General features: G+C 47.1%; 1 protein-coding gene across 2 annotated transcripts in view; it reads left to right on the forward strand.

Annotated features, from left to right (window-relative positions):
• Nucleotides 1–23,231, forward strand: part of LOC140583972 (uncharacterized) — a 127,010-nt gene that overhangs the window by 36,075 nt on the left and 67,704 nt on the right. The window contains exon 1 of one of the 2 annotated variants that reach the window (XM_072707896.1): nucleotides 9,619–9,759. The exons of the other annotated variant lie outside the window; for it this stretch is intronic. The gene's annotated coding sequence lies outside the window, so the exon portion shown is untranslated. Of the gene's footprint in view, nucleotides 1–9,618; nucleotides 9,760–23,231 lie in introns of those variants that run through there. 2 annotated transcript variants of the gene reach the window in all.

The raw sequence follows: 23,231 nt of genomic DNA on the forward strand, positions 1-23,231 counted from the left end.
ATTGGGAGTTATGCTTTATCAACTGGTGGCTCTGTGTGCTCGGGGTACTTGGTACCGAGCGCCAGAGTGTGACGGGAGCGTTTGTTGGAATTGCTGGAATAAAAGAGATTTTCTTTACTCACCAAACTGAGAGGTTCAGACTTTTATTCTAGGTAACTCTCTGTGTTATCACACTGTAAAAAACATCTGTAAAATAAGTCAAAAGTCTGGCAGCAGGGGTGCCAGACAAAACCTGTTAACGGTGAAAAATATTTTCAGAAAAGATGGTTAAAATCTGTTAAAATACAGTAACTTTAACTGATAGGAATACAATACTTCAACAGGTTTTGTAAGTTTTCTATCACATTAAGTAAGTTTAATAACATTTTTCAAGGTTGAATGATTATCTGTAAAAATAAGTTGTTAAATCACTAAATATTTTTGTGAAAAAAAAGGAAAACTGTCAATTTATCCTGTAAAACATTTAATTTAACCTGTAATTTGAAGGTTTTTAAGCTATAACTAAACAAGCCTTGTCTGGTTTTAGAAGGACCAGTTATCTATATGTATCACATAAAAAGACAAAAAGATCAGGTGGCAAGATAGTTTATTTTGCTTTTTCATTATTTCAGCACATTACCTATTGAAATGGAAAAAATACAGTAAGCAAATTAGTCTCCAACTTGGGACAAATAACCTTAATAACCTTAGGTAACAACTGCACAGCTTCCAAAAAATGTACAGAATTCAACTGGACCTTTTGGAACAAAGATTTAACTAGCCCTAACCCACACGAACATGGGGAGAGCATGCAAGATCCACAAAGAAAGCCTCAACGGGCATTCAACCCGGGGATCAAACCCAGGACCTTCTCACTGTGAGGCGGCAGCAGAAACCGCTGTGCCACCACACTGCCCGCATATGAACATAAGAACATAAGAAATTTACAAACGAGAGGAGGCCATTCGGCCCATCAAGCTCGTTTGGGGAGAACTTAACTAATAGCTCAGAGTTGTTAAAATCTTATCTAGCTCTGATTTAAAGGAACCCAGGGTTTTAGCTTCCACTACACTAGCAGGAAGACTATTCCATACTCTAACTACACGCTGTGTAAAGAAGTGCTTCCTCAAATTTGTTTTAAAATGTTCTCCCGCTAATTTCCACTTATGGCCACGAGTTCTAGTATTTAGACTAATATTGAAATAGTCATTTGGCTGAACAGCATCCAGACCCGTTAGAATCTTATAGACCTGAATCATATCCCCCCTTAGTCTCCTTTGCTCAAGGCTAAACAGATTCAGTTCCGCTAACCTCTCCTCATAAGACATTCCTCTAAGACCAGGAATCATTCTCGTAGCTCTTCGTTGCACCTTTTCTAAAGCAGCAATGTCCTTCTTGAGGTATGGTGACCAAACCTGCACACAGTATTCTAGGTGGGGTCTTACCAAGGAATTATATAAGTGTAACATCACCTCCCTTGACTTAAACTCCACACACCTAGAGATATAACCCAACATTCTATTGGCCTTTTTTATTGCTTCCCCACACTGGCGAGAGTGGGACATGGAAGCATCAACATACATACCTAGATCTTTCTCGTAATCAGCTACCTTTATTTCAGTGGAACCCATAAAATATCTGTACTTTATATTTCTGCTCCCCGCATGGATTACCTTACATTTATCTGTGTTAAATTTCATCTGCCAAGTATCAGCCCATTCGCTAATTAAATCCAGATCCCTTTGAAGCCTCTCTGCTGCTAGATCAGTATCTGCTACACCACCCACCTTGGTGTCGTCTGCAAATGTAACCAATTTACTGTATGTATTTGTGTCAATATCATTAATGTAAATTAGGAACAATAGTGGTCCTAAAATTGAACCCTGCGGTACCCCACTATGAATGGAGGGCCACTGTGACATTGTGCCTCTAATAACTACTCGCTGCTTCCTGTCAGTTAGCCAGTTTTTGATCCAAACTGCCACAGTTCCTAAAATCCCTGCAGCTTTAAGCTTTAACAAGAGCCGTTTGTGGGGGACAACATCAAAGGCCTTCTGGAAATCTAAGTAAATCACATCATAGGCCTTTTTGTGATCAATTTCACTTGTAGCTTCCTCAAAGAACTCAAGTAGATTCGTTAAGCAGGATCTACCTCTCCTAAATCCATGTTGGCTATCCTTTATAATGTTATTTGCATCTAGGTAATCTACCATTTTCACTTGAATTATAGCTTCCATTATTTTTCCAGTAATGCTAGTTAAACTGATTGGCCTATAGTTTGCTGGATTACTTCTATCCCCTTTTTTGAATATGGGCGTTATGTTGGCATGCTTCCAATCAGAAGGTACCACACCCGCAGATAACGATTTCTGGAATATTAAAGTTAAAGGTCGGCAAATAATATCCCTCATCTCTTTTAAAACTATAGGTAAGATGCCATCAGGGCCCTGTGATTTATTTATTTTGAGCTTAGCTAGGCTTTGCAAAGCACTGACGTGGAGAATTCCTCCCGCTGTGCAGTGTCCTTTGCAAGTGGAGGAAGTTCATGCCGAACTTTATTCACCGTGCCCAGTAGCGTTGTTTTGCGCTGAAGCAGTCTGTGTGACAGTGCCAGTGAGGTGAAGAAATTGTCCGTTGTGACATTTCTCTCATCATCCAAAAATGGCTCCATCAGATTCATGACCACGTTCTCTGCCAGCCTCTCCCACTTCTGACGACTGGGGTCCTTTCCGAAGTAAGGGGATGCATTGCAGACATATTCGGTCTCCAAATCTGCGGCCATCCAGAACTTGATCCCAAATTTGTCCGGCTTGGATACGATATACTGCTTGAATGGACAAGGAACCTTGGTAGGGAACAGCCGTTCATCTATGGTCATGTGTTCTCCTGGAGTGAAACTCTCAGCACAGTTCTTAGTGAAGCATGTCCAAATGTCAGAGATCGCAGCAAATTTGTCTTTATTAGTCCCACAAGTGGAAAATTGCATCGTCACGGCAGAAAAGTGGACAGTGCAAGACAAGAGTAGCAAAATTAAAAATAATAGAATAAAAACTGTACCAACAGTACAGTATAAAAAGTGCACTATACAAACAATCTGGAAACATAAATTTGGATGAGCATATTGAAAAATATTTATATATATATGTGTGTATATGTAAACAGATAAATATATGTATGTATAAATAGAGTGTATGTATATTATGTACAGAGTGGATATATAAATATATGTACAGAGTGGATATATAAATATATGTACAACACTGGATATATCTATATGGACAGGCACGCAATGGAGTGACAGGGATTGACAAGAACTAATATTGCACATAGAAACTACCATGGTGTATTGGATGTGTGTGTTTGTTAGTCTATGTGTGTGGGGTCAGCTGCAAGGACTTTGTTGCAGAGTCTGACAGCGAACAGCATTTGAGCATAAGTATCTGAGTGAAGGTATTTGTTAACCTGGAGAGGCGCTTCTATGGGGTCACCTGTCTGTGTGGGACCATGTTGTTCATACTGCAGACAGTGAGTACATTACGCCTGCCTGTCCATGTTACATCATTGTAGCAGGATTGACCTGATCAAACTTAGGCATCTTGAGTGCGAACTGGATCATTAGCACCTAATAGCTGTGCTTTTATTATAGGTGCTCCACATTTTATTTACATTTTTAAAATATTTCTCCTCTTTCCATATTTAGCTGTGAGGTCTTCGGCAATGCCACCCGTTTTGTGTCACACTGTTGGGTGTCAGCAGGAGCCAGCTGACTTTCTATTTACTTGTCTCACCTCGTCTCAGTGACCTCCCATCATCAGCAAGGAACGGGAGAGATATACTGTATGTTGTCAGCTGAGCTCTAGTCTCCTTCTTATGTTCCCCTTCTGTTCAGGTAATGACCAGCTCCTTTTTTGAAGCTTACTCCAGCCTGAGATTTGGTTAGTCTGTTGTTTGACTAAAGTGTTTTTAACTTCCACAGAACTCTGGGGGCTGGCCGGGGATGGTCAACTTCCTGTGCAGGGTCACAGGGGGTCTGGAGACTATCCTGAAAGCTATGGGCACAAAGCAGGGAATAACCCAGGACGTGGTGCCAACTAGGGCTGCACGATTTGGGGAAAATATCGAATCGCCATTTTTCTGACAGAAATTGCGATTACGATTTGATTTGCGATTTAATTTTTTTACTGTATGTCAAGCTTCAGTTCAATATTCAGTGTGTAGTCATTTTAAAACATATGACACAGGATGAGATACCATCAGTATTAACTGGTCTATACTCTAATGCAAGGATGAGAATTTAAAGATGTGATGTGTCAAGTTAAACAAAGTAATAATGAAAACAATTGCAGCATAAAGAAAAATAGCGATCTTGCAGGTAACGCCTCAGTGGATCTGTTTGGGCGGTAGGCGAACTGTAATGGGTCTATGGAATTTGGGATGGATGAACAGATTAAGTTCTTTACCAGCCTTTCAAACACCTTCATGGCCAGAGATGTTAGGGCTACCGGGCGGTAGTCATTCAGGCTGGAGGGCTTGTTGTGCTTCGGGACGGGAACTGTGGTGGACCGTTTAAAACACGTTGGCACAATAGACAGAGCTAGGGACTCATTGAAGATCTTAGTGAAAACACCAGTCAGCTGATCAGCGCAGCATCGCAGGACTCGTCCTGAAATCCCGTCTGGTCCCGCTGCTTTTCTGATGCTCACCTGCTTCAGAGCCCGGCGCACATCGCGCTCTGCCAGGCTAACCAGAGCCGCGCTGCTGTCCTCGCTCACCGAGATCAGACTGTTGTTGTCTCCGCGGTGAGAGCTGTTTATCTCAAACCGTGCGAAGAACGCGTTCAGCTCGTCGGCGAACACAGCGTAAGTGCTCAACGCAACGGCGTGTTTATTCTTATAGTCCGTGATTGTGTATATTCCTTGCCACAGTCGGCGGGAGTCATGAAGATGAAAATATGACTCCACCCGTTTCCGGTTTTAACAGCAGGCGCTGTTAGAACTACTTAAGACTTCCGAGTTGGCGTGTAATCAGCGTGGACGCTGGTAGCTATGACCATGCTGGGACTGATGTATCTCCAAGCTTAACTTCTGGCGTATCCTGCTAATACTGGGACAGGTATGTGTTGTTAATCCTGTACATGTCTTTGTCATGTCAGGATATTATGATTGGCCTGTTTGCATTTTTACCGTGTCCATGTTGTATTGTTTGTTTCAGAACATTACACTGCAGTCTGGGGTAACCTGTTACATGTATTGTTTGCCCCGGCTGTTTTAAACTGTTTTGTATACTACCCAATTGGGAGTTAAGTGTTGCTTTATTCAGTGTGTGTCAGGGTCAGCCCCTGCTGTGGTCCTACCGAGTCCTGAACTGCAAGACTTTCAATGGTCACTTAAGGTACCTGAGTACTGTGAGGGTTGCAGGGTATTGGATTGAAGTGTATATTAGGATAAGTGGGTTTGCACAGTCACGTGTGGTATAGAAACCCTAGCTTCCCACCAGTGTGTCTACCCGCCCTTGGTTCAATAGGCCTCTGTCCCAATGTCTTGGTGATTTGTTTTCTTTTTTCATCTTCCCCTTTTTGTCTGTTTACTGTCCCTTCCCCAACATCAAGGTAGTGACCTATTTAATTGGTGACCAATCAAGAATATTTGTTGTTAAAGGTTGTACTTTTATATTTCTGTAAAACCTGCATCTGTACTTCTTATTAGAGCATTGTTCCCTTGCTCTGGCACACTCAGTAGGTAGTGAATCGCAAGGGGTGGCGTAGTCAGTGTACAGTAAGGGGCGCCACAACTAATAACACTCAAAATACCGTAATGTTCATCATAACAGAGTGGCTGTTCTGTCCTGAAACCGTAAAGCTGGAATTTTTTTAAACATAATATGCATTTTATAAAAACAAGTTCTCAGATGACACCGCCATTAAGACTCAAAAAATTGGCCAAAAATGATGTAGAGAAGTGCAAACGTGATGAAAGTCGTACCCCTCTTTGCACAACCTCATAAAGGTTTTGTTTTTTTTAAATGATCATTCTGGTTTTTTTTTTTGCAACCAATTTTTTATTGGGTTTTACTACAATGCACAAAAAAGTGACACATCAAAAACTGTTCAACATACAAAACAAAAAAAACACCAGAACCAAACCCCCCCCCCCCCCGGAGCAAGACATTAAAGGAAACAAAAGAATATACATCTATATACATATACAGTAATATACATACAGCAATAATAAATAAAACACATACACCTATAAATGCAAATGCATGCACACCCCCAGACATCCACATAGATACACAACACACACACCAAATATATTGCCATATAGCATATCTACATAACCGTACCAGAACATAAGAACATAAGAAATTAACCAGACACAATAGGTGATGTGCTCTCCTCAATGTACTGTAGTACAAGTGAAGCATTACGCTCCCAATTGTTGATAGTAACGTCTGAGGCACCATTTATTCAAGCAGCAGACAGCTCCAACATGATCAGATTGTAAAGGGAAGCCCTCCAGACTATGAAAGTGCAACGACTCGGGTCTTTCCACCTTGAGACCAACAGAAGCTTTGCAGCGACAGAGGATCAAGAAATCGTCTGTTGCTGAGAAGGGGAAAAAGAAAGGAGAGAGAAATCTAAGAGTAACAGAGATTGAGGAGAACAAGGGACAGTCACATCCAGCAGATCAGAAAGAAAGGAGGAGACCGCATACCAAAGAGCGGCCACAGGTGGACATTCCCAGAACATACCAAGGGCTCTAAGAGGGCACAATTTACAAAGGGTATCAGGATCGAGAGCCATAGCGAAGCGCAATCGTGGAGTACAGTACATCCTGTGCACAAAACTAAACTGAACGTGCTGGTGATTGGGATTTCTAGAAGCCCGCTTAATATTTTTAAAAATGGTGCGCCAGCACAATGGAGAAGGAGAAGAGATATCACCCCATTTACGGGCAACAGGTGGAATAACCTGACCAGCATTACGCAAAAACATGTCCAGCGTGGAGACTGGTCTATTAGATTTGGACAGGGAAGCCACAAATTTGCAAAAGGGGTGAATAGGCAAAGGAGCAGAGAAGGAAATCCCACATGTTCTGAAGACAGATCACAGTTGTAGAAAGAAAAAGAAGGAAGAAGGAGGGATAGGAAATTTAGAGCTGAGAGCCTGGAACGTGAGGAGGCCAGAGTCATCAAATAGATCACCCAAAACACGGATTCCGGACGAGATCCACCGGGAGTTTGTGATGGGCTGACCACCAATGTTAAGCGCTCTATTAAGAAATACTGGTGTATTTGAGTGCCAGACAGGGACAGAGCCAGTGCGCTTCTCGACCCGATGGAAAATCTGCACAGCATAAGACACAATTGAGCCTAGCACAGGTTTAGCTGCCTTAGCTTTCAGGGAGAGAAAAGGGAGATGTTGCAGCTGATGCGGACGCGCCAGATTCTCCTCTATTGGAAACCAGGAAGGCGGTGATGGGGGAGGCTGAAGCCAGTGCCAGACCGAACGGAGAACAAAGGACCAGTGGTACCATTCATATTCCGGTAGAGCGAGACCCCCATCATCTCTAGAAAGAGTAAGAAAGGAGTACCTTATGCGAGGCTTGCGGGCATTCCAGAGAAAGGACGTTACTGTCGACCGGACATCTTTCAAAAAGTGGGAAGGGGGCGGCAAAGGAAGCATAGCACTTAAGAAATTTAAGCGGGGCAAAAAAAAAATTTCCCAGAGGAAACTCCAATTAAGCCTGTCAAAGGCCTTCTCGGCATCCAATGAGAAAAGAGCAGTGGGAGAATAATCATTTTTAACAATATGCAGAAGACGACGCATATTGTCGGCTGCGTAGCGAGCTGAAATAAAACCAGTCTGATCGGGATGTACAATCTTAGCTATCATTAACTGAAGGCGGCGAGCCAACACCTTAGCCAATAGCTTAACATCAGAGTTCATTAAAGATAGGGGACGGTAGCTAGAACAATCAGCAGAGTCTTTGCCCTGTTTTAAAAGCAAAGAGATTATCACAGAATTTAAAGCGGGGTGGAGCTGAGAGGAGCGTATGGCGGAGGACAGCATACGAAACAGAGGGGAGGCTAACTGTGCCCAGAAGGTGAGCAGCACCTCAGCTTGAATACCATCCATCCCAGGAGCTTTATTCTTAGAAAATGACTTAAGGGCCTCAGTGAGCTCACAAAATGTAATGGGGGCTTCCAGTAGTAAGGCATCCTGCTGAGCAAGTATAGGGAGAGAAGCCAGGGAAAAAGGCGAGTCCAGGGCTGTCTGAGATGGAGGGCTGTCGGATAAGTCGAGATCCTTATAGAAATCAAGAAAACGGTCATTCATTTCAGAAGGGTTGGTGGTTACAGCTCCATCCTTGAATTTTACACTTGAAAAGTGTCACACTGGCGGAGCCTAAGCGCCAACAACTTACCAGGCCACTAGCGTAATACCGTGTCCTAGTGCGATGTACAAGAAATTCAGCCTTACGCAAAAGTAAACCATTGCGTTCGGCCCGCACCCTGGCGATACGAGCCTCATGTGCTTGGTCCAAATGCACCAATGCACTCCAAATGTGTCTCCTGCAAAAAAGCAATGTCCACCCTATTTCTAAACAAAATGTCTGTGACACTAGAGCGCTTCTGAGGGGTCGAAAGCGTCCTCACGTTCCAGGTAGCCATAACTAAGTTAGCCATCAGCAGCTATAAAAGACATAGATCCACAGCACAATACTGGAGAGAGAGAGACAAAGAGGGAGACGTCAATAGAGTAGCACATCGTTAGAGAAGGAATTAGTGAAAACAGACAACCCATAAACAAATAAGCTCCAGTAATACAAACCCCTAACACCCCATAAGAAAGAACACCATCATCCAATGAGCCGAAGGGCGCGAACCCCAAGGCAAACACAAAACCACAAAACACCCCCCTCCCCCCCCATCCCCCCAGAACAGCGCGGGGCCAAAAGCCAGCGCGTGACACGCAGGGGATAAGGCATGCGTGAATACTCAAGCCCGCAGGCCACCCCCGGCGTAAACTACAAAGCAAAATCAACTATAGAACAGACACAAAATCGTTAACAGAAAAGCACCCGATTTATATACTCCACACGCACAGTGTGACCGCAATATAATAACAGGCAAACAACAAAGCAGACCGAATAGGCATATTAAATTGGCCAGGACCCGGTGGAGGTGAAAGCGCCGATTGCCTGAAGAGCTTCTTCTGGGTCGGTAAAAAACCACTGGTTACCCGCAAAAGAAAGGCGAACTTTAGTCGGGTACAACAGAAAAGCAGGAACACCAGCTTCCCGAGCCTTCTTCAGAACGGGGGACATAGCCTTGCGAGCTCGAGCCGTCTGGCCGCTGTAATCGGCGAAAAAAAGGATTTTTCGTCCCTCGAAACGAACCCAGTGAACCCAGAACATGCTGAGCCCTCCAGCTCCACCTTCTGGATCCCTGTGGGCCCTAACAGCACGTGGCAGCAGCTTGAGATCGAAGGCCGCAACTACCTGCAGAAGCTGGATGAGCTCAGCATCCCCGAGGGACTCTGGAGCATTACGGACTACGGTGATGATCACACCGTGGTCATGTCCGTGCATGTCTCCGTGCATGTGAGCAGTTCTCTGCGAACATGGGGCACGAGGCAGGAGGAGAGGCCTCCTCAGAGGCCCGCTGGCACCAGTCAGAGGAAGCGCAAGGCCGAGCCCGACGACACCAGCGGCTCAAGTTCTCCTCCACCGCACAAAAGGCCCATGCGCTTCTGACTGGATTCCATGTTTTTACGCTGTAAGTTACATTTTTATTTCAACATAATTAGAAGATCCCGCAGGAAAATATTAGTCAGTTACTTAATAAATGACCAAAAAGTAGTTGAATAGGACAGCTGGCCAACGTGTCTGTGTGCTTCCACTGACTGGCACCCTGACATATACAGTATAGTGATGGATTCGAAATCTCATCGAGTAACAGATGTTGTTAAAAATCATTATATGTCAGGGTGCCAGTCAGTGGAAGCACACAGACACGTTGGCCAGCTGTCCTATTCAACTACTTTTTGGTCATTTATTAAGTAACTGACTTAGGACTGGACGATATGGCAAAAAATTATATCACGATATATTTCTTAATTTTGGTCGATACGGTATAATTCCGATATCGATATGGACAATATTAAAAAGCCTCAGGAAAAAACTGCCGAGGACACACACAATGGATGTCTGCAAACTGAATTTGCAAAGTCTATAATACCTCCAGGCTCCTCCTATTAAAATTATATAAATTTTTTTTTTAATAAAAACAGTACAAAAAAAAATAAGGTTCACTTTTTACTTGTATTTAGCCTGTACAAACAAGAAATGTGAAATAAACTATCAAATAAATAAAACTCTTAGACTCAGCTTATTAACAATAATATATTTCCATTTAAACTAGAACAGGCTGATAATTCATATACAGTCGAACCCAGTTATGTCGCCGGCCTAGGAGGTTGCCAAAAAGCGTCGAGATAACCGATGATCGAGATAACCGAAAACCAATATGGCAGCAATATATTAACATGTGCTTGAAATTTATTTATGTGCATTAATAACTGAGAATGTACATGCACAGGTTTTTGGTGTTTTTGGCATTGCCGCGATTTGTTTGACGTGATCGGCATAATATAAATATGTACATGCATCGGGGCCGGTTCTAGACATGCATATATGAGGGGGCAGACATAAATGTGAAGGGGGCACATGGTGGCGACAAAGGCGGTAAAGGGGTGGGGTGGTGCTCTGGATAACAGTTTTTGTCATGTAATTGGATTGCACTTTGTCAGGCCTCTACCCTAAGACCTGTCCAACTTGGGTGTCCCACCTGAAGGCTAAGCTTCTGCTGGTGTAGCTCTTAGGGTCACTGAGGCACGCAAACCCCCTGACCACATAAGGTGGCAATCCCTCAGGGGGAAAACTGAAAAGTAAAACAACAAAAAATAAAATAAAATATTCCTCATCAGATTAAAACAAGTAAAAACATGACATTTACTTAATTGGATGGCCTATATCAAACATATTTGAACCCAACAAAACACTTTTCACTATTGCCAATATTACCAAAACTAAAAAGGGTAGGCTAAGTTATGAAAAAGAAAAAATCAATTCACCGAGTCTTGAAATATAAAACTGAAAAATAGGATCGGTCAGGGTTCATTTCACTACATGTTGTACTTGTTATAACTATGTATGTGACGAATAAAGAATCTTGAAATCTTGAAATCACAACGAACAAGTCGCTCAATGAGAATGAATGACGTAACCGACTGGCTAAGCTGCTTCTAGCGCCGAGGTGGTTAAAATGGTACGGTCCACACTAGGGGTGTCTGAAATAGTTTTACATAAAATTTTCCTATATGGTGAGGTTCTTTCTTTAAAAAAAAAAAAACAAAAGAAAAATGTTAAGACCCCCCCCCCAAACTGCTATTTTTGTCTATTTGGGGGGGTCTTGATCGGGGGGGTACTGGAGGGTACAGTACCCCCCGATCAAGACCCCCCCCAAATAGACAAAAATAATTCGAACCATGATCTCACGAGTCGTTATGATTTTGACGAGAGAGATTGCTGCTTCCCCTCCCGCAATCGCGCAGCTCATTTCGCTCTGCCCTGCCTACTGAGAAACGGACTCATTTGCATACTAACAGTGATTGGATGTTTAGCTGGGGGGAGGGTGAGTGGGGGATCTCTGCCGAGTGCAGTGTGAGCCCGCGCACAAACAGAAAGAGCGAACAAGAAGTGAAACTTATCATCTCGTTTGTGCCTTTTTCAGTGGATTTTTCAGCTACTGTAGTAAATCTTGTCCATATTCAGTTTGTGGGTAATTATTATTTTCTTCCTCAACTTCTAAAAGTTTGATTTAAGGGGGCAGGACGTTTGCTTAAGGGGGCGTTGCCCCAGCGTAGAGCCGGCCCCGACATACATATTGGCTAACAAAAGGCATATGCACCAACTAACAGCAGAAATTTACTAGTATACAATAAAAACCACCGTCGTTTCTCGATACAAACCTTTAATTATATTCTCCAAAATTGAAAACACAAAGATCGCTCACAAAAAACCTGCGGGGTGTACTGTAGTTCGTTTTTACAAAAAGCTAACCAGTGTCAAAATTAAATTCACGAGTCATTTCGCTCTGACACAGGTCTGATAAGTATCATACACGCGGTTACTATGGTTTCTAAAATGCTTTGTTGCTTTTGCCTTTAACAGTCTGCTTGAAAACAAATGCTTCAATATTATTTATGCTGTCTAAAAAAGTTTTACCTGGATCGCGTTTCACAGCTGCGTTGTTTAGCAAATTACCCTGCGAATGCGATTTGAATACGCGCTGTTTAGCACTTGTGATACATTTTTAAAAGCCGGCGAATCGTCACGGGGATCGAGATAACCAATGTTAAGTGCCGAATTTGGCGGTTCCACTTCAAAAACGCCAACTTAATAGGGTTGGCGAGTTAACCGAGGACGAGATAAGTGGGTTCGACTGTGTGTGTGTGTATATATATATATATATATATACGAATATATATGAATATATATATACACGAATATATATGAATATATATATATTCAAATGTATATCGAAATATAGGAAATGTGTTTAAAAATCGTATCACCGTTATTGAAAAAAATTCTATCGCGATATATATTGATATCGAATTATTGTCCAGCCCTAAACTGACTAATATTTTCCTGCGGGATCTTCTAATTATGTTGAAATAAAAATGTAACTTACAGCGTAAAAACATGGAATCCAGTCAGAAGCGCATGGGCCTCTTGTGCGGTGGAGGAGAACTTGAGCCGCTGGTGTCGTCGGGCTCGGCCTTGCGCTTCCTCTGACTGGTGCCAGCGGGCCTCTGAGGAGGCCTCTCCTCCTGCCTCACGCCCCATGTTCGCAGAGAACTGCTCACATGCACGGAGACATGCACGGACATGACCACGGTGTGGTCATCACCGTAGTCCGTAATGCCCCAGAGTCCCTCGGGGATGCTGAGCTCATCCAGCTTCCGCAGGTAGTTGCGGCCTTCGATCTCAAGCTGCTGCCACGTGCTGTTAGGGCCCACAGGGATCCAGAAGGTGGAGCTGGAGGGCTCAGCCTGTTCTGGCTCAATCTGACTTCCAGGTTGAGTGTCAGAAGCCACAGATAAGGATGGAGATGAGGGCTCATCTTCACCCCAGGCCAAGGGGAGAGCCTCAGGAAGACCATTAGCATCCTCAGTCGTGGATGCTGGAGCTGCAGGGGAAGCCTCCCTTATAGAGCTGGATGATGGCAGCTCCTGTCCGTAATGGTCATCCTCCTCAGCTGGTGATTCTCCATCCCCATGCTGGACACCAGTCTTTGTACCATGATGTACCACTTGCAGTCGTGCAGGTGCTACGTGCAATAGGCTGGGATCCAGCTCCTCCCCAGTGAGCCGCCAATAAAATGAAGGGACACTGAGGGCCAGAGACTGCAAGTTCTCCATGGTCAGTGGGCTCCTCTCGAAGTTCACGACCAGAATGGAGATGAACTTGTCCTCCAAAAACTCATGAACTGGGACAAAATGGAACACAGAGAGATATATAAGAACATGACAATAACTGGATAAATACTCTACTACAAAATCCGTTTAAAATGAGTCCATGGGTGTTGCGCTCCGGCGAGCGAGCGAGCCAGGAAACAGGCGAGGCAAGCCGAGATTGCAGGAAAACGGGGTTTTATTCGGGCAGACAGGGGCAAGACAGCGACAAACATCAATGACGGATCTGGGGAAGACTGACTCAGACACGGACTAAATACTAAAGACAAGCCGAGACAACAAGGAACAGCTGGGCACGATCGGGAAAGCACACGTGGATAATGAGGGGCGTGGCACACTTCGGGATCGAACGGAGCGGATCGTGACAGAACCCCCCCCCAAAGGCGCGCACACCGGGCGCGCCTGGGAGGAGGCGACGGACGAGACCGGGGAACAGGACCTGGAAGACAAAAACAGAACGTCAACGAGACACGGGAAACAAGACAGAGGTACAGAACAGGAACAAGGACCAGAAAAACGACATGACCTGACACAAGACAGGGAACGCAGACAGGCAGATCAAGAAAGGAGACAGAGAGGGGACAGAAAATGAAGGAACAAAAGGGCCGGGAGTGAACACGGGAGGCACAGAGGGACGAGAAAAGGCAGGACGAGCAAAGGGACCAGAAGGGAACGGAGGAGGCACAGAGGGACGAGGAACCGAGACAGGAGGAACAAAGGGACGAGGAGACGGAACAAAGGGAGGAGAAAGAATAGGGCGAGCTCGAGGGAACCCAGGCGGGCGAGGGAAGGCAGCCGCAGGGGCCACAGGTGGAAGGGAGACCGGAGCAGGAAGGGACCACACAGGGGAGACGGAGACAGACGTAGGGACCGACAAAGGACACAAGGAGGGAGCAGGAGGGAACACTGGCGCAGGAGGAGGCGTAGCCGGAGCCAGGGTAGTCGCCCTCCGACGCCCAGCCGAAGTGGGAGGGCCCGGAGGCGGCCGACGAGGCGCCGACGGAGGGACCACAGGAGGGCGACGAGGCACCGGAGGGGGATCCGGAGGCGACAGCCGAGCCGGAGCCGTAGGACCCGCAGGCAGCCACCGAACCACGGCAAGGGGGCGCACGGGCGAGCCAGGAGTCAGGGTAGGCGGGACCAGGGACCGACGTCTGTGTCCCCGTCCCTTACGGGAAACAGACAGGCGCGGTCCTGGGGTGTGTCGGCCTTGCTGAGGCAAGGGTGAGGGAGTCAAGAGGGAGGGCAGTGTAGGGCGAGCAGAAGTCAAAGCCTCCGAAGAGGCAACAGGAGGGGCAGTCAGAGCCGCGGGCGTGGCCGCAGGCGGGGCAGCCAGAGCCGCGGGCGTGGCCGCAGGCGGGGCAGCCAGAGCCGCGGGCGTGGCCGCAGGTGGGGCAGCCGGAGCCACGGGCGTGGCCGCGGGCGGAGCAGCCAGAGCGACGGCCTTAGACGGGGCCGCGGACAGAGCGGCGGCCTCAGGTGGGGCCGCGGGCCTGGCTGTGGCAGCGGGCGGAGCCGCGGGTGCGGCCGGCTGGGCCGGCGAGCAGGGCTGGGCCGGCGAGCAGGGCTGGGCCGGCTGGGCCGGCGAGCAGGGCTGGGCCGGCTGGGCCGGCGAGCAGGGCTGGGCCGGCTGGGCCGGCGAGCAGGGCTGGGCCGGCTGGGCCGGCGAGCAGGGCTGGGCCGGCGAACAGGGCTGGGCCGGCGAACAGGGCTGGGCCGGCGAACAGGGCTGGGCCGGCTGGACAGGGCTGGGCCGGCTGGACAGGGCTGGGCCGGCTGGACAGGCGAGCAGGACTGGACCGACGAACCGGGCTTGGGCGTCGGCAGGACAGGCGAGACAGGCACGTCAGGTGCCGGCGGGACAGGCGAGACAGGCACTTCAGGTGCCGGCAGGACAGGCATGACAGGCAGTTCAGGTGCCAGCGGGACAGGCGTGACAGGCAGTTCAGGTGCCAGCAGGACAGGCGGGACAGACGCTTCAGGTGCCGACTGGACAGGTGAAACAGGCACTTCAGGTGCCGGCAGGACAGGCGGAACAAGAGGGAGCGCCTCTGCGGCTACCGTGGACGCCTCAGTCCCTTGGCCAGTAGGGGCCGCCTCGGGGGGCGCCGCAGTCACTCGGCCAATAGGGGACGCCTCGGCGGGCGTCTTGGGCGTTCGGCCAGCAGGAGGCACCTCAACGGGCGCCGCCGTCACGCAGCCAGCAGGGGACGCAGCCATTATGCGGCCGGCATGGGGCGCCTTCGTGGCTACCTCGGGCAAGCAGCCAGCAGAGGGCGTTGCCATAACGCGGCCAGTAGGGGGCGCCGCCATCACACGGCCAGCAGGGGGCGCCTCCGTGGGCACCTCAGGTAAGCAGCCAGCTGCAGGCGGTGCTGCAGGCAGAGCGGCGACGGCAGTCGCGGGCGTGGCTGCAGTGCCGACAGGCGATCCGAGCTGGACCGATGAGACGGGCGGGGCCGGCGAGCGGTCCGCAGGGGCCGCCGTAAGCAGCGCGGCAGCATCAGCAGGGGGAGCTGCGGGCGTGGCTGCTGGTGAGCAGGGCAGGACGGGCAGGTCAGGCGAGCAGGGCAGGACGGGCAGGTCAGGCGAGCAGGGCAAGCGACCAGCAGGGGCCGCCCCAGCGAATACCTCGGGCAGAGTGGCGACGGCCGGAGCTGCAGGGGGCGCTTCAGCAGACACCCGGGGCGTGAGTCCAACAGGGGGCGCCCCGGCAGGCGCCTTGGGCTGAGCGGCAGCCAGAGCTGCAGGCGGTGCCGCAGGCAGAGCGGCCTCCTCGGGCGTGCGGCCAGCAGGGAGCGCCTCTGCGGGCACCTCAGGCGTGCAGCCAGCAGGGGGCGCCTCTGCGGGCACCTCAGCAGGTACCTCGGGCAGAGCAGCGGCCTCAGCGGCTGGTGCTGCAGGCGGTGCAGCGGGCAGAGCGGCGGCAGCAGCAGCAGGCGGTGCCGCGGGCAGAGCGGCGACAGTAGCGGCTGTTGCTGCAGGCCAGTTCGGAGCCGGCGGTGCCGCTGGCAAAGCGGCGGCAGCTGCGGCAGGTCGTGCCGCGGGCAGAGCAGCAACGGCAGCAGCAGCAGCAGGGACCACAGGCAGGGCAGGCGGGTCAGCAAGAACAGGCGGGTCAGGCAGGACAGGCGGGTCAGCAAGAACAGGCGGGTCAGGCGTAGCCGCTGGCAGAGCGGCAGAAGCTGCAGCAGGCAGCGCAGCCGCGGGCAGATCGGCGGCGGCCTCAGCAGCAGCGGGCGGTGCTGCTGGCAGGTCCGGAGCCAGCCGGTTGGCGGCAGCAGCCGGCGGGGCTGCGGGCAGGGCGGCCGTAGCAGCAGCGGGCGGTGCCGCGGGCAGCGCGGCGGCAGTAGCAGCTGGTGCTGCAGGCGGTGTCGTGGGCAGGGCGGCGTCAGCTGCAGCAGGCGGTGCCGCGGGTAGAGCGGCCGTAGCAGCAGCCGGTGCTGCTGGCAGGTCCGGAGCTGGCTGGTCCGAAACAGATGCCAGGATAGGCGCCGGGCGTGCATGCACTGTCCCTTTAAGGGCCTCGGGGATCCGGGGAATAGCGTCCCAGACGGCCCGGGCCCCTTTAAGGGCTAGCCGTGTACCCTCGAAGGGGCCAGCTGCCCGCGAAGGTTCCTTCGCGGTGGCTGTGATGTCCTCCGGGGTGACGGAAAGAGGAGCCGGAGAGAAAGAGCATGCCCTCAGGTAGATCACCGGTTGGGCTTCCGGGGACCTCTCCTTACGTCTCTTCTTTCTCCGGCCATGGCAGGATTGGGGTAGGGCTGTCACGGAGAGGGTGAGCGGCTGGAGCCGCCTCTCCGTTATCCTCTCATACACCTGCCTTAGATTGTCGCGCACGTCTGCCAAGACGTGCGCTTCCGTGAGCGGGGTGATCTCCTCCAGAAGAGTCCCGCTCCGGCTGGCTAAGTCCAGGGACACAGGATCCTCCTGGATCTCTGGTTGGGACAGCCAGTATATAACCTCTTGTAGCAGATCGAGGCGTTGGTCCTTGATCCGCGGAGGTTCGTCGACGAGATCCGTCATTCTGTTGCGCTCCGGCGAGCGAGCGAGCCAGGAAACAGGCGAGGCAAGCCGAGATTGCAGGAAAACGGGGTTTTATTCGGGCAGACAGGGGCAAGACAGCGACAAACATCAATGACGGATCTGGGGAAGACTGACTCAGACACGGACTAAATACTAAAGACAAGCCGAGACAACAAGGAACAGCTGGGCACGATCGGGAAAGCACACGTGGATAATGAGGGGCGTGGCACACTTCGGGATCGAACGGAGCGGATCGTGACAATGGGCTTCAGATTGTCAGATAAATGAAATAATGTGAATTACTGATAAAGCTAAGAAAGCTAAACCAGAAGACAACATCCATGCATACGCTTACTCTCACACATATCCAAATGAATAAATATTAAATGAAACACATTTAGTCCTGCACTTTTGTCACTAACAGTGATCTTGCTTTTCATTTTCTTATTATTTAAACAAGATGAGCAAGAATGGGAGACAGAAGGGGAGTATAACGAACGGCATTTCCTATCACATCGTTACATTTTCTCATTTTAAAACTCCGCTTCCAATGTATCCGTTTGCAGTTCTAAATACATTCATTTCTGTAGATAAAAGTTGAATTATTCAACCGGTCGGTTATTTTACCTCGAAAACCAAATGTGTTACTTATCAGCTTTACCTCAAAACTAACAAGCATTAGGCCAATGCAGACTTGGCCGTTCATTTCGTTTGTCACATACCAGGAGCTACAACTTTATTATCATTTAATTATTATAATCATTAATACCTTCTGGATCCATGTTCTCCATGTTTAAGGAGTGATGGATTCGAATTCTCATCGAATAACAGTCCTTTATCTCAACTATCTGCACCATCTTGCCAAGAGCGAGAGTTTGCGCATCCAGAAAGTTTAAACGTTTTTGTTTTATTTCAAACTGCCTTCATTGACCGGAAACCGTAAATATTCTAAACTCTGCGCTAAGACACATTCGCATGGCGTTAGTTTTACCGATTCTGACGGGATAAGAAACGTGCGCAATTTCTCAAAATTACCACACAGTGGAGAATTAATGCCGGCAGGATCTTACTGTCTACAAAGCAAGTTCAATGCAAGCATAACCTTCACAAGTAAGACGAAGCATGGCGGCGGAAAAGAACAACATTTTTATTTTACAATTACTTCAAAATTAGGAACAAAAATACGACCAAAAATTCTTTAGTTTGACGTGATCAAAATACAGAGTAAACTAATACATGATAGCATGCATGCAAAAGATCAACGGCAGAACAGGGACTTTTAACGCAGTCTGCATTAAAATGGAATTAACCATCCCTCTCAATATAAAATTGGGATCATTTTTTCTCTTCAGAGGCCTCCATAGAATAGTGCATCCATCCCCTCACTCATCTGTATGAAGACGTATCCTAAGGCTCCGTCAGCAACATTCAGATCAACAACAGCATCAACAATTTCACAGCTAGTTTTAAAACTTGCTTTAACGCACAGTGATTGCAGAAAATGATAAACAAATTAGGTAATATTAATTAAATTATTAAAATGTGCAGATTAATAGTCAGAAATGGTTTTTGAATTTTACATCATGATAAATTCGAACTATACGTGATTACTAATTATTGTTAACTAATTTACTGTATGAATTTTTCCCCCTCGTTGTCACGGTGCCAGTCAGTGGAAGCACACAGACACGTTGGCCAGCTGTCCTATTCATTCAGCACCAGCCCATCTAGTAGAGAATTCAGCACCACGGACAGTGACCTGTGTTACTATGACATCAGGTTCCTTCATTGGCTCTATATGTTTTTCTAGAAATAACTAAATGGCTCTGTTGCAGAAATTTCCAGCCATAGACTTGGTTCCTGTATGAAGAGGATATTTTATTTTTACTCAGACCTACAGAAAACCAGCTCTGCACGCGATCTCCCCTTTACTGCTGGAGCAGGGCACACGCAGATCAACAAGTGACAATGCAGCAAATACAGATGAACAATTTCTCACAGCTTCAGAAGGAGTCAGATTACTTTGTAATTCAGAGTTTGTCTAAGACTTCTGCTAGAACATTTTGTGCACTTGAGCCTACTTTCAAAATGTATGGCACCTGGGTCTACTAAAACAAGGTGATGCTGCCTGAACCACCAACCAAGGCTGGGGAGGAAAGGGAGGAATACTAGCCAAAGCAAGGAAGAAAAGCAGCCCACCCTATCTCATGGTCATGAATACAAGAGTTAGGGAGTGTTATGAAGAAGACACCACACTTAAGACCTCACAGTGAATTACACCAGAGAGAGATATTGCATTCTAGCTGTGTTACGTAACATTCCTCAGCCTTCGGTTTTTTCCACACTATGAAGGACATAATTCAGGGTGACAAACAAAACAGCGGAACTGTAGGGCAGCCATTTATTTGTTTCAGTAGTTTTAAGAAAACTTGAACATAAAATGTTTGTTTTGCTTAGATATAAGTCCAGTTGTAGCAGACTTATATTGGCTTTAAGTGATGGATGTTGCTTGAGTTAATACTGCTTTGATTTTGAGGATGAAGTCTGAAGTGTAGGTGACATAGAAGCATGTAGTTTGATGTTTGGAGGTTGTAGTTTTTCATGGGACAATTTGAATATGGAGTACTGGTGTTGTACTTTTTAAGAGGACAGCTCACGAAAACTAATACAGAGTATTATAAGTACCTCTCTTTAAAGGAACTGAGCTCTCTTAGTGTATTTTACATCACATACACTCTTGGTTCGCTGGGCGGTCCATCCCACTGTAGTTGGAGAAAGCTGCCATCAGTCGTTCGGTGTAGCACTCGCAGGATTTACTAGGCTCCTGCTTAAACTGATGCATCATCATCCAGTCCATGTGCGGGGCGACCTGTATCAGAAGGGCTGCCACATAGCGAGGTCTGTTCTGCCTGGGATCCAGCAGGTCACTGACAATGTCCTTCAACTCCTTCATCTACAGTGTCAGATGACCAAAGTTATCTCCCTCTTGAGGATTTGTAAATAACAACATAGGGGCAAGAATTTTTTCTGCCTCGTCCTACTGCCTGAGTTTTTGACCGCGGCACGTCGTCACTGATAAGGAGGTGGAGTCGGGCGCTGAATGGTTATGATCCTCATCTGCAGGGGGGAGAGGGGAAGGGGCAGGGGAACCAGTTGCTACTCCTCCCTCGGCGGCATAAGGAGGAGACTGCTGTTTGGGCAGCAATGCTTGGGCAGGGGCCACACAGTTTATTCCTGGGTATCTAATTAGCAGACACCTTTTGGTTCCTTCAGGGGCTCCACAGACAAACTCATTGACAAAATAGAGTCGTCACAGACAAATGCTTTGTCACATGCTCAGCCGACATGGACTGTGTGCTGTTTACATATTTTTGGCAGAAACGGAAAGCTCATATGCATATCAGCATATTTTTGGCACAAGTGGAACTCCATCATTTTAAAGAGGGTAAACTCTTCAGGAAATTTACAATGTCAGAATAAACGGATTTTTTAACAGGAGTAACTAATGTGCCCTAATAAGGAAATACATACAATCAGAATAAAATACCTGTGGTTTTTAACAGTGGTAACAATCTAATACGGAAAGGTATCAGATCAACATATCTATAGCATGTAACGGAGCTTGCTCCCCTCCAGAACTCATTGTTCCAGTAGTTATCTGAAATTGTCGTTATTTGGAATATTAAAGACTATGAACAAAAATGGACAATGCAAGAAAATAAAACAATGAGTATGACAGAAAACTAGAGTATTGTTGCAACGGTTGGTACTAGCTGGGTTATGTACTAGCTCACATTAGAGAAACATCATAAATGCTACTAATACACAACTGGGGGGGGGGGGGGGGGTGTGGCTCAGTACATGGGCTAAGTCCTTGTGCCTGTAATCAGAAGGTCACCGGTCCAAACCCAACCTCAGCATGTCCTTTAGCAAGGCCCTTAACACCCAGCTTCCTGGGGGCCCACACAGGTGACTGTCTTTCACATAGAGCTTGATTTATAAAGAGCAAATTGAGGGAGGTGTAAAGAAGACAATTTCCCCACAGGGATCAATAAAAGTATCAATTATTATTATAACTGTAACTGCACGTAATAACCGGAAAGCATAATTGCTTACTTTCTGTCGAAAATTCTTGCAGCAATATGCTACATTTATGAGCTAGCGGACATGTAATTCTGTTCTACGCATGCGCTTTAACTGAGAGTGTGCTATTCTGATAGGTATGCTACAATGTCAAAACACCTGTACTAATGAAATGTAATACACAACAGCTTTCAAAAATGCGGTAGCATGGTACCTTTTCAATGGCGGTATAACATGCAGCTAGTCTGCAAAAACTCTTTGGTAAATGTCAATAAATAAAAATCGCTGCATTGCATAGTCAATTAATCTATGTGTGACATCGTGCTGAAAACGACTCCAGATAAGCCGTAAAATAAAGGCATTAATCATGAATTTCAGTCAGTTATGCCACAGCACTTCCCTTCGCTCGTTTTCTTCAACACAAAAAATCGCTCAGGCCAGGATCATTAAGTGCAATGTGGAGAGTGCAGACCAGCCGGGGATAATCGTGCTCGGTTACAGTATAAGGCACACGGGTAAATTGTGAATACGGCCTTAATCTAGCTACAGCTTCTTGAATTGTTGGGCGGTGTGTGTAACATAACGTTTTGACACACCGATATCACTTTATATTTCACGTGTATTTATCACTTCATTTCACGTGTCTCTTTAAGTCATTGTTTGATATTATCCAGAGCTGATCGTGTGATTAATCAAACTTTCAGTGTCATCATTTTTATGCTGTTGTATACTAATCTTTAAAATTCATCTTATAGAATTCTGTTCTTATTATTACATAACAACGCGAATTATTGGTATGTTATTATTTAATCACATTATGGCCGCTTTGCTTGGTTACGTACTGTATTAGGAATCATATGGCATGTGGGACGTACGCTGCCAGTTTGAAACTCGCAGCCTCACTTCCATTTCTGGACCAAGATGGCGAGGTACGTTAAGTTTCTGCTCCCATATTATCGTATAAATGATCTTATTATTTAGTATCTGTCAAACTTGCATGTATATTAAAATATGTTTACTGTTTCGGGCTACTGCGTTAATTCTATCAAAATTTTATGTGCAAGTTAGCTATAGTTTCGTATTGATATTTAAGTTTTCTGCATGTGCTTTCCTGCGCTTTCATGTTACATTCAGATGCGGATGGTTCCGGTGTTCTGTCGAGTTGAGCTACAGTACTTTGTCGAGTTAGGCTACCTTAACCTCCTGAGACCCTACGTCCTCATATAAGGACATCATTTTTGTTTAAAACTATTAATTGTTCAAAAAAATGTTTGGTTTTTATGATTATGAGGTCCTACTAATCCTAAATGGCTAAAGGAAATAACACATGCACACCAAACAAAAGCCCGAGAGTCAGGAGGATAGTGCTAATAGATAGCCCTAACGCTAGCCCCAAAAAAACCCCTAAAATCCTTACCCTAACCCCTAAAACAGGGGTGACCAATCTTATCCGCAAAGGGCCGGTGTGTATGCAGGTTTTTGGGATAACCTGTAGGTCAGCTGTTCAAACCCAGGTGTGAGGACTCTTCAGCCAATCAGTCCTGACCTGTATTCCATGTGTCAGGAGTGACTGACAGCTCCATTGCATTACCTGTATGTT

This window comes from Paramormyrops kingsleyae, unplaced genomic scaffold (genome assembly GCF_048594095.1).
Source record: "Paramormyrops kingsleyae isolate MSU_618 unplaced genomic scaffold, PKINGS_0.4 ups27, whole genome shotgun sequence".
Classification (NCBI taxonomy): Eukaryota; Metazoa; Chordata; class Actinopteri; order Osteoglossiformes; family Mormyridae; genus Paramormyrops; species Paramormyrops kingsleyae.